Genomic DNA, 9,243 nt, shown 5'->3' with positions numbered 1-9,243 from the left:
GACTACCGTCACCAGCAACGAAACCAGACGGCTTCATGCCCTAGGGCTCGTTCAGGAGTTGAACACAGGACCTCTCGCACACTAAGTGAGAATCATACTCCTAGACCAACGGGCCAACTGAACAAGTGGCTTCACAAAGTTCTCCTCCTCAACAACACACTACATGTCCTCCTCCTCCTCCTCCTCCTCAACAACCACAACAAACTTGCATAATACACATTTGTTTTATAGAAAAACACACAGATGACAGTCTGATTTCCCTTCAGCTGCACAGGCAACAGCATCTGAGGTCAAAAGCCCTCTTGTGCAGAGGAGCCCAAAAGCTGGCTTTTGACAGAGAGCACACTGTTCAGTGACCACTTAATAAGTAGGCCTAATCATTTCTTATTTTTTACAGAATAGGACACAGAAATAACTTATGATTACTTATTTGTTATCTACATTTTACTTTTCATAGTATTTCCAAACGTTTTTTATCGATGTATGAACAAACACAACCATTGAGACACACACTATTAGAGCTTTTTCGTTTTATTTTCTTTATGAATGTAATGCAAAACAATATAGAGTAACAGTGACAAAAAGTGCCAGGGGTTTATGACAATACAGAAAGCACATTATAGAAAAGACCTGAAAAACACACAAGCACTACATCAGAGATACCACGCATTAAGTCCCTTCCCTGCGCTGTAGGCTCCATAGCGCTGCATCACTGCTGCCTCTCGCTAATCTCAAGATGGAGCTGGGGGTAGGTGTTCCATGGCCAGGCTGTCGTTCCCTCTGCCAAGTGTGTACAGGCCAAGATACCTCCATTACTTCAATCACTACATCTTCCGCTGACTTCTATAGGGGGCTGCGTGAACTACTGAAGTAATGCTGTAGAGATAAGTGTCCTTAAACTGGGAAATGGAAATAAAGATTAAGTAAGCATCACTCATTGAAGAAATGCATCACAGTGTCTCTGTCAGCCTGTACAGCAGCGCATGTTTGCCGTAGCCAACATTTATTCAGTGCCAAATTTCCTTGCACAAAGCCATAGCAGATTCTCAAGCCCTCCCATGTTGTTGATTATCTTGTATCCATGTATTAAGAATAATGGTAATGCTTTATTTTAAGTGTCCATTATAAACAATCTATTAACATGTTATGTTATTATTATATGATTAATTTTACAAATTATAAATATATTAGACATTTTTTAACTTTTTTGCTATAATATGTTTTAAGGTATTTAATAACATATTTAATAAAGGGTATAATAACATGACATTTGCACACCGATATCAATCTATTATCATTAACTGCCATGCCAGTTAATTGCTGCTATTATCCATCCATTTTTGAAACCAGTTATCCTGGCGAAGGTCGCCGAGCACTGATCCCTGCAGGCAAAGGGCACAAGGCAGGAATACACCCAGGACGGGACCCCATTCCATCGCTGGGCAACACACACACACACACACACACACGCAGACACACCCACATACAGGGCAATTTAGAGAAGCCAATTAACCTAACCCACATGTCTTTGGACGGTGGGAGGAAACCCACGTGGACACGGGGAAAACATGCAAACTACATAGTATAGCAAAAATGTTTAAATAAAAATGTCTAATATATGTATAATTTGTAATAATCATATAACAATAACATAATCAATAATTTGTTAATAGATTGTTTATAATGGACACTTGTTAGCATAATAACTAATGTATGTTATCTATCTGTATGTAATGCTGTTGTCCTATAAGTCCTTACATTTGTAAACAGGGATTTTTGAAATAACCATTACTTATTTTGTGAAAAAACAGGGAAACAGAAATAAGGAATGAGTAACTATTACTAAAGTAAACTTTACTTATTTTGCAGAAAAAAATAAAACAGTTTATTATTAATATATTGAGGAAACAGTGAAAAAAATAACCATTACTTATTTTTTGAAAAATAAGGAATCTACTTCATAGAGGTTCTGAAATCAGCATACTTCTCATGGCAGGAAGGGAAACTGGAAGCCTTTTGACACATTTCTTGACTTTGATTGAAGATTTTCCAGTATTTTAATCAGACCTCCTGCCAGAATATATTCTGCAGTGGGTTTCAGAATGGGCTGCCAAAACTGCGTAATCTCCTCCACCAACCTTTCCTGGTTTTCCTTTGTTTGGTAAAACTGCATTTATGGAAGATACCCTTACAAAAATAAAATATTTAAAAATATATATTATTCTGAAATATGAAATGTATTTTAATGTATTAATATGTTTTATAAATGTGCATACCATTTTATAATATATGGTGAAAATATACTTTTAAATATCAATTGCAGTTTTAGTATGTCACTTGATACAGAAATATGGTCAAATACACTATATTATACAATACAAATATTGCTTAATATAACTTAAGTATATTCAGAATTATATGTAAACTTGTTTTTAATATATCTATAATTATATGCAAATATACTGTAACATCTACACATGTATTTTATACTAAATATATAAAAATGCATACATATATGTCCCCTTATAATATACATTTAGTATACTGCTAAATACACAACAATCTCATATTGCATGTATTGTATACTGTGAATATATTAGACTGCAAAAATGTTGCATTCTAAATATACTGGTAGAATATATTTGGATAAACTTCCAAACACATGTATACATGAAGTGTAACTTAAAACATTGGGATACTTCAATACTTTAATAGATTTCACTTGGTACTCACTTGGTGTTTGACCCCCTTTTGCCTTCAGAACTGCCTTAATTCTACGTGGCATTGATTCAACAAGGTGCTGAAAGCATTCTTTAGAAATGTTGGCCCATATTGATAGGATAGCATCTTGCAATTGATGGAGATTTGTGGGATGCACATCCAGGGCACAAAGCTCCCGTTCCACCACATCCCACAGATGCTCTATTGGGCTGAGATCTGGTAACTGTGGGGGCCAGTTTAGTACAGTGAACTCATTGTCATGTTCAAGAAACCAATTTGAAATGATTCGACCTTTGTGACATGGTGCATTATCCTGCTGGAAGTAGCCATCAGAGGATGGGTACATGGTGGTCATAAAGGGATGGACATGGTCAGAAACAATGCTCAGGTAGGCCGTGGCATTTAAACGATGCCCAATTGGCACTAAGGGGCATAAAGTGTGCCAAGAAAACATCCCCCACACCATTACACCACCACCACCAGCCTGCACAGTGGTAACAAGGCATGATGGATCCATGTTCTCATTCTGTTTACGCCAAATTCTGACTCTACCATCTGAATGTCTCAACAGAAATCGAGACTCATCAGACCAGGCTTGTGCAAATTGTAGCCTCTTTTTCCTATTTGTAGTGGAGATGAGTGGTACCCGGTGGGGTCTTCTGCTGTTGTAGCCCATCCGCCTCAAGGTTGTACGTGTTGTGGCTTCACAAATGCTTTGCTGCATACCTCGGTTGTAACGAGTGGTTATTTCAGTCAAAGTTGCTCTTCTATCAGCTTGAATCAGTCGGCCCATTCTCCTCTGACCTCTAGCATCAACAAGGCATTGTCGCCCACAGGACTGCCGCATACTGGATGTTTTTCCCTTTTCACACCATTCTTTGTAAACCCTAGACATGGTTGTGCGTGAAAATCCCAGTAACTGAGCAGATTGTGAAATACTCAGACCGGCCCGTCTGGCACCAACAACCATGCCACGCTCAAAATGGCTTAAATCACCTTTCTTTCCCATTCAGACATTCAGTTTGGAGTTCAGGAGATTGTCTTGACCAGGACCACACCCCTAAATGCATTGAAGCAACTGCCATGTGATTGGTTGGTTAGATAATTGCATTAATGAGAAATTGAACAGGTGTTCCTAATAATCCTTTAGGTGAGTGTATAGGGCATGTATTACAGATTCATTCAAAAAGGTCTCACTTTAGATTTGAGGAAACACTATTTACTTGTATCAGCGGTCATTCATTTGTCATTAATAGTTCTTCCAATTTCCGACCTTTTAGTTCCAGAGACCAATGTTTTGGTACCAGCTAAAAAAAACAAAAACAAATGTACATTAATTGGACAAATATGAAATATATAGTTACATGTAAAATATGGCCCAATATACAACGCTACAATTATTACAATTTACTTGCACTGTAATTACACGGTAACAAGAGTGAATTGACCAAGTAGGTTGTGTATAGTTAATTCAATTATTAAATACTAGTATGGATGATGTATGATTACAGAACGAGCTTACATACACTAAACAAGTAGTATGGCTTATTTACATGTAGTGTGTGTTTTTTACTTTACATATTCATGTAAAATGCTGCCAACCTTTGTGATGTTACCGATGACCTTAAACTCACCCCTTCTTAAAGTGTAACCACATGTGGTGATCAGGTGAGGGTCTGCCTCAAGCAGTTGTTTTGTTTCTTACGCCTGGGTGTAGGTACTGGAGAATGGGAGAGTCCTGGCACCGTGGCTTAGTTGGTCAGAGCGCCTGCCTTGTAAACAGGAAACCCTGGGTTCGACGCCCAGCAGTGCCTTGTTTTATGTTGGCCTAGGCAATGGAAAGGAAGTTTCTAAACGCTCAGTACATTTTTGCAAGATGGCCGTCCACAGCAAGCAGCTTAAGGTTACTGTAGCCGCAATCTGGCAAGCTGACCGCCAGAAGTAGAAACAATAACAAGGGGCGGGGGGAAAAGTGGGCCGTCCTTGGGTGGATTCGAACCACCATCCTTTCGGTTAATAGCCAAACACGCTGACCGATTGCGCCACAGAGACAGACAGAGGTGTTGTGGTTGCTGCAGTCGTGCAGTTCCTTCACAGTTGCCAAAAATCATTTCCAGCACACGATTTTCTTTGTCGTTGAATGCAACATACGTGACCATTGGGGGAGCAATAGCAAGCAAGAGAGTTAGATATCGAGAGTCATAGATAGATAGCTAGCTAGATAGATAGATAGATGGATGGATGGACGGCAAGGCAAGCATCTGATTGACAGTGGTCCGTGATCTGCTGTTATGCTACTATGCTACTGACCATTGGGGGAGCGATAGCAAGCAAGAGAGTTAGATATCAAGAGTCATAGATAGATAGATAGATAGATGGATGGACGGCAAGGCAAGCATCTGATTGACAGTGGTCCGTGATCTGCTGTTATGCTACTATGCTACTGACCATTGGGGGAGCGATAGCAAGCAAGAGAGTTAGATATCGAGAGTCATTGATAGATAGATAGATAGATGGATGGATGGATGGACGGCAAGGCAAGCATCTGATTGACAGTGGTCCGTGATCTGCTGTTATGCTACAATGCTACTGACCATTGGGGGAGCGATAGCAAGCAAGAGAGTTAGATATCAAGAGTCATAGATAGATAGATAGATAGATGGATGGACGGCAAGGCAAGCATCTGATTGACAGTGGTCCGTGATCTGCTGTTATGCTACTATGCTACTGACCATTGGGGGAGCGATAGCAAGCAAGAGAGTTAGATATCGAGAGTCATTGATAGATAGATAGATAGATGGATGGATGGATGGACGGCAAGGCAAGCATCTGATTGACAGTGGTCCGTGATCTACTGTTATGCTACAATGCTACTGACCATTGGGGGAGCGATAGCAAGCAAGAGAGTTAGATATCAAGAGTCATAGATAGATAGATAGATAGATAGATGGATGGACGGCAAGGCAAGCATCTGATTGACAGTGGTCCGTGATCTGCTGTTATGCTACAATGCTACTGACCATTGGGGGAGCGATAGCAAGCAAGAGAGTTAGATATCGAGAGTCATAGATAGATAGATAGATAGATGGATGGATGGACGGCAAGGCAAGCATCTGATTGACAGTGGTATGTGATCTGCTGTTATGAAACTATGATACTGACCATTGGGGGAGCGATAGCAAGCAAGAGAGTTAGATATCGAGATTTATAGATAGATAGATAGATAGATAGATGGATGGATGGATGGACGGCAAGGCAAGCATCTGATTGACAGTGGTCTGTGATCTGCTGTTATGCTACTATGCTACTGACCATTGGGGGAGCGATAGCAAGCAAGAGTTAGATATCGAGAGTCATAGATAGATAGATAGATAGATGGATGGATGGACGGCAAGGCAAGCATCTGATTGACAGTGGTCCGTGATCTGCTGTTATGCTACAATGCTACTGACCATTGGGGGAGCGATAGCAAGCAAGAGAGTTAGATATCAAGAGTCATAGATAGATAGATAGATAGATGGATGGACGGCAAGGCAAGCATCTGATTGACAGTGGTCCGTGATCTGCTGTTATGCTACTATGCTACTGACCATTGGGGGAGCAATAGCAAGCAAGAGAGTTAGATATCGAGAGTCATTGATAGATAGATAGATAGATGGATGGATGGATGGACGGCAAGGCAAGCATCTGATTGACAGTGGTCCGTGATCTGCTGTTATGCTACAATGCTACTGACCATTGGGGGAGCGATAGCAAGCAAGAGAGTTAGATATCGAGAGTCATAGATAGATAGATAGATAGATGGATGGATGGACGGCAAGGCAAGCATCTGATTGACAGTGGTATGTGATCTGCTGTTATGAAACTATGATACTGACCATTGGGGGAGCGATAGCAAGCAAGAGAGTTAGATATCGAGATTTATAGATAGATAGATAGATAGATAGATGGATGGATGGATGGACGGCAAGGCAAGCATCTGATTGACAGTGGTCTGTGATCTGCTGTTATGCTACTATGCTACTGACCATTGGGGGAGCGATAGCAAGCAAGAGTTAGATATCGAGAGTCATAGATAGATAGATAGATAGATGGATGGATGGACGGCAAGGCAAGCATCTGATTGACAGTGGTATGTGATCTGCTGTTATGAAACTATGATACTGACCATTGGGGGAGCGATAGCAAGCAAGAGAGTTAGATATCGAGAGTCATAGATAGATAGATAGATAGATAGATAGATAGATAGATAGATAGATAGATAGATAGATGGATGGATGGACGGCAAGGCAAGCATCTGATTGACAGTGGTATGTGATCTGCTGTTATGAAACTATGATACTGACCATTGGGGGAGCGATAGCAAGCAAGAGAGTTAGATATCGAGAGTCATAGATAGATAGATAGATAGATAGATGGATGGATGGATGGACGGCAAGGCAAGCATCTGATTGACAGTGGTCTGTGATCTGCTGTTATGCTACAATGCTACTGACCATTGGGGGAGCGATAGCAAGCAAGAGTTAGATATCGAGAGTCATAGATAGATAGATAGATAGATGGATGGATGGACGGCAAGGCAAGCATCTGATTGACAGTGGTATGTGATCTGCTGTTATGAAACTATGATACTGACCATTGGGGGAGCGATAGCAAGCAAGAGAGTTAGATATCGAGAGTCATAGATAGATAGATAGATAGATGGATGGATGGACGGCAAGGCAAGCATCTGATTGACAGTGGTATGTGATCTGCTGTTATGAAACTATGATACTGACCATTGGGGGAGCGATAGCAAGCAAGAGAGTTAGATATCGAGATTTATAGATAGATAGATAGATAGATAGATGGATGGATGGATGGACGGCAAGGCAAGCATCTGATTGACAGTGGTCTGTGATCTGCTGTTATGCTACTATGCTACTGACCATTGGGGGAGCGATAGCAAGCAAGAGTTAGATATCGAGAGTCATAGATAGATAGATAGATAGATGGATGGATGGACGGCAAGGCAAGCATCTGATTGACAGTGGTCCGTGATCTGCTGTTATGCTACAATGCTACTGACCATTGGGGGAGCGATAGCAAGCAAGAGAGTTAGATATCAAGAGTCATAGATAGATAGATAGATAGATGGATGGACGGCAAGGCAAGCATCTGATTGACAGTGGTCCGTGATCTGCTGTTATGCTACTATGCTACTGACCATTGGGGGAGCAATAGCAAGCAAGAGAGTTAGATATCGAGAGTCATTGATAGATAGATAGATAGATGGATGGATGGATGGACGGCAAGGCAAGCATCTGATTGACAGTGGTCCGTGATCTGCTGTTATGCTACAATGCTACTGACCATTGGGGGAGCGATAGCAAGCAAGAGAGTTAGATATCGAGAGTCATAGATAGATAGATAGATAGATGGATGGATGGACGGCAAGGCAAGCATCTGATTGACAGTGGTATGTGATCTGCTGTTATGAAACTATGATACTGACCATTGGGGGAGCGATAGCAAGCAAGAGAGTTAGATATCGAGATTTATAGATAGATAGATAGATAGATAGATGGATGGATGGATGGACGGCAAGGCAAGCATCTGATTGACAGTGGTCTGTGATCTGCTGTTATGCTACTATGCTACTGACCATTGGGGGAGCGATAGCAAGCAAGAGTTAGATATCGAGAGTCATAGATAGATAGATAGATAGATGGATGGATGGACGGCAAGGCAAGCATCTGATTGACAGTGGTATGTGATCTGCTGTTATGAAACTATGATACTGACCATTGGGGGAGCGATAGCAAGCAAGAGAGTTAGATATCGAGAGTCATAGATAGATAGATAGATAGATAGATAGATAGATAGATAGATAGATAGATAGATAGATAGATAGATAGATAGATAGATGGATGGATGGACGGCAAGGCAAGCATCTGATTGACAGTGGTATGTGATCTGCTGTTATGAAACTATGATACTGACCATTGGGGGAGCGATAGCAAGCAAGAGAGTTAGATATCGAGAGTCATAGATAGATAGATAGATAGATAGATGGATGGATGGATGGACGGCAAGGCAAGCATCTGATTGACAGTGGTCTGTGATCTGCTGTTATGCTACAATGCTACTGACCATTGGGGGAGCGATAGCAAGCAAGAGTTAGATATCGAGAGTCATAGATAGATAGATAGATAGATGGATGGATGGACGGCAAGGCAAGCATCTGATTGACAGTGGTATGTGATCTGCTGTTATGAAACTATGATACTGACCATTGGGGGAGCGATAGCAAGCAAGAGAGTTAGATATCGAGAGTCATAGATAGATAGATAGATAGATAGATGGATGGATGGATGGACGGCAAGGCAAGCATCTGATTGACAGTGGTCTGTGATCTGCTGTTATGCTACAATGCTACTGACCATTGGGGGAGCGATAGCAAGCAAGAGTTAGATATCGAGAGTCATAGATAGATAGATAGATAGATGGATGGATGGACGGCAAGGCAAGCATCTGATTGAC

The 9,243-nt window shown here is 41.1% G+C and overlaps 2 non-coding genes across 2 annotated transcripts; one reads left to right on the top strand and one right to left on the bottom strand.

Moving 5' to 3' along the window:
- The first annotated feature begins 4,461 nt into the window (after positions 1 to 4,461).
- On the top strand, positions 4,462 to 4,535 carry trnat-ugu (transfer RNA threonine (anticodon UGU)). The gene has a single exon. It is a non-coding gene; the product is annotated as a tRNA-Thr (tRNA).
- A 164-nt stretch (positions 4,536 to 4,699) lies between these two features.
- trnan-auu (transfer RNA asparagine (anticodon AUU)) lies at positions 4,700 to 4,773 on the bottom strand. Its single transcript has one exon. It is a non-coding gene; the product is annotated as a tRNA-Asn (tRNA).
- Between the last annotated feature and the right edge of the window lie 4,470 nt (positions 4,774 to 9,243).

Source organism: Amia ocellicauda, chromosome 2 (genome assembly GCF_036373705.1).
Source record: "Amia ocellicauda isolate fAmiCal2 chromosome 2, fAmiCal2.hap1, whole genome shotgun sequence".
Lineage (NCBI taxonomy): Eukaryota > Metazoa > Chordata > Actinopteri > Amiiformes > Amiidae > Amia > Amia ocellicauda.
Note: the sequence above shows the minus strand (reverse complement) of the source record. Positions and strands in the feature narration are given on the sequence as shown.